The sequence below is a fragment of the Lathyrus oleraceus genome, chromosome 5, assembly GCF_024323335.1.
Source record: "Lathyrus oleraceus cultivar Zhongwan6 chromosome 5, CAAS_Psat_ZW6_1.0, whole genome shotgun sequence".
Taxonomy (NCBI): Eukaryota; Viridiplantae; Streptophyta; class Magnoliopsida; order Fabales; family Fabaceae; genus Lathyrus; species Lathyrus oleraceus.
Window position 1 is genome coordinate 371,311,307 of NC_066583.1, and position 3,475 is coordinate 371,314,781.

Here is a 3,475-nt window from a genome sequence, read left to right on the forward strand (position 1 = left end):
TCCTATAGAACTTCCTGATTTCAAAAACCTTTTTCCTTCGATAACCGAGATGGAAGAACCAGCTCGTGCTCTTAGAGATTACGCCGCTCCATCGCAAGATGAGCCGCATTCAAGTATTGCTCCGCCCGCAATCGAAGCAAACAACTTCGAACTTAAACCTTCGCTGTTGCAGGCTGTGCAACAGAACCAATTCTCTAGAAATCCTACCGAGGATCCAAACCTTCATTTATCCGTATTTGTCCAATACGCTGATACTGTTAAAGCTAATGGTGTCACTTCGGAGGCAATTCGACTTCGTCTTTTTCCTTTCTCATTAAGAGTTAGCGCTAGAAGATGGCTTCAGTCTCTCCCTTCAAACTCTGTCACCACATGGAACGAGTTGAAGAAAGTTTTTCTTGCCCGATACTTTCCGCCAAGCAAAACAGCTATGTTAAGAGCCCAGATAAACGGATTTAAACAGAAAGACAACGAGTCTCTTTTCGAAGCATGGGAAAGATACAAAGACATGATGAGACTTTGCCCACACCATGGTTTGGAAGATTGGTTAGTAATTCACACATTTTATAATGGTCTCTTGTACAACACAAGGTTAACAATAGACGCCGCTGCAGGTGGTGCACTAATGAACAAACCTTATGCTGATGCTTACCAGCTTATCGAAAGCATGGCCCAAAACCACTATCAGTGGGGAACCGAATGAACAATGGTGGAAAAACCTCAAACGAAAACTGGCGTGTACGAGATAAGTAACCTTGATCACGTTAATGCAAAAGTGGATGCTTTGGTCCAGAAAATTGAAAGTTTAAATGTATCACCTCCTGCCGTCGTGGTTGCTATAACTCAGAATTGCGAGGTCTGTGGAATCCAAGGTCACACTCCTACGGATTGTTAACTCTTGACAGGAATCCAAGCAGAGCAAGTAAACTATGCTCAAGGAAGCCCCTACTCGAATACCTATAACTCAAATTGGAAGAACCATCCAAACTTTTCATATAAGAGTAATAATGCTTTGTACGGACCTGGACAGTCTCAAAATCAAGCCCCAGCTATACCTCCGGGATATCAGAAACCGAACCCATCCATGCCTAACAATAACGCCCCTAGGAAATCCAACTTGGAAATCATGATGGAAAACTTTATAGCTTCCCAACAACAAACCAATAAAGATTTTTTAAACCAGAATGTACACACTGGCGAACAACTTAAACAACTAGCAAGCAAAGTAGATGCCCTGGCTACCCATAACAAAATGCTGGAAACACAAATATCACAAGTAGCCCAACAACAAGCACCTACTACTGCCCCAACTGGTACATTCCCTGGACAGCCCCAACCTAACCCGAGAAGCCACGCTCATGCAATTATATTAAGAAGTGGAACGGAAGTGGAAGGACCGTCTGATCCAAGGATAGAAAACCAAAACCCTAAGAAATCAACTGAGGAAAGTGAACCTAAGGAAAAGGAAGAGAGTAATAAGGAAACCCTAGAAAAGAAGGAACCTTATGTACCTCCACCACCTTACAAACCACCTATCCCTTACCCTCAAAGGCTTGTTAAAACCAAAGATGCGGGCCAATTTAGAAAATTTGTTGATCTCCTTAAACAATTAAACGTTACAATTCCGTTCACCGAAGCTATTACGCAGATGCCCTCCTATGCTAAATTCTTAAAAGAAATTCTTTCTAATAAGAGGAAACTTGAAGATAGCGAAACCGTTACACTCCCTGCCGAATGTAGCGCTATAATCCAAAACATGCCTCCTAAACTCAAGGATCCGGGTAGTTTCTCTATACCCTGTCACATAGGAAAATTTGTCATCGACAAAGCCTTATGCGATTTAGGAGCCGGAATTAGCGTTATGCCTTTATCCATATGTAAGAAACTGGAAATGGGAGAATTAAGACCAACCAAAATGTCTGTGCAACTAGCAGATCGTTCCATCAAATATCCTGTAGGAATTCTTGAAAACGTTCCCGTACGCATAGGTCAATTCTACATTCCAACTGATTTTACAATTATGGACATTAGAGAAGATGATATTACACCCATTATACTGGGAAGACCGTTTTTAGCAACTGCCGGTGCAATCATAGACGTAAAACGAGGACGACTCACCTTCGAAGTAGGTGAAGAGAAAATTGAGTTCATTCTTTCCCAATTCTTGAAAGCACCTGCAATAGAAGATACATGCTACTTCATGGATATCATCGATGAATGCATAAAAGAAGCAGAGTTAGGAGAAGACAAATCATCAGACTATCTTTTAAAAGACAAATCTAACCAATGTTTAGCAATAACACCGGACCCCACGCAATGTCTAAACAAACCAACCCTTGACCTGAAAACACTTCCCAAAAATCTGAGATATGAATTCCTAGATTTAGAACTTGAACGACCTGTGATAGTTAATGCAGACCTAGGAAGACTCGAAACAGAAAAACTCCTACATATCTTAAGAAAGTATCCAACCGCACTAGGTGACCACATCACCGATCTTAAAGGAATAAGTCCTTCTATTTGTATGCACCGCATCATGCTAAAAGAAGACTGTAAAACCTCTAGGGAACACCAGAGGAGACTAAATCCGATCCTGAGTGAGGTAGTAAAGAAGGAAATAACCAAGTTATTAGAAGCAGGTATTATATATCCTATATCTGATAGCAAATGGGTTAGTCCTGTACACGTAGTACCAAAGAAAGGAGGCATAACCGTTATTGAAAACAAAAAAGGGGAAACTATAACTAAACGAATCGAATCGGGATGGAGAATGTGCATTGACTATAGGAAACTAAACAAAGCAACCCGAAAAGATCATTTCCCTTTACCATTCATTGACCAGATGTTAGAACGATTAGCAAAACATTCACATTTCTGTTATCTAGACGGTTATTCAGGCTTCTTTCAAATACCAATTCACCCTGATGACCAAGAAAAGACAACGTTCACGTGCCCTTTTGGTACCTTCGCTTATAGACGAATGCCGTTTGGCCTGTGTAATGCTCCTGCAACCTTTCAAAGATGCATGATGGCAATTTTCGCCGACTTTCTCGAAAACATCATGGAAGTATTTATGGATGACTTTTCCGTATACGGACAAAGTTTTGAAGAATGCCTTGAAAACCTAGAAAGAGTTCTTGAGCGATGTGTGAAAGTAAACTTAGTACTTAACTGGGAGAAGTGCCATTTTATGGTACAAGAAGGAATTGTTTTAGGACACATCATCTCGAACAGAGGAATTGAAGTAGACAAAGCCAAAATAGAGGTAATCGAAAACCTTCAACCCCCGAAAACTGTGAGAGAAGTACGAAGCTTCTTAGGACACGCCGGTTTTTACCGACGATTCATCAAAGACTTCTCTAAGATAACTAAACCTTTAACCGGACTATTGATGAAAGATGCTGATTTCATATTCGACGATAACTGTTTAAAAGCATTTCAAGCGCTTAAGCAAGCATTGATCTCCGCACCCATAATG

General features: G+C 40.8%; 1 pseudogene; it reads right to left on the reverse strand.

Annotated features, from left to right (window-relative positions):
• Window positions 1-434: 434 nt before the first annotated feature.
• LOC127089280 (uncharacterized) lies at window positions 435-534 on the reverse strand (annotated as a pseudogene).
• Between the last annotated feature and the right edge of the window lie 2,941 nt (window positions 535-3,475).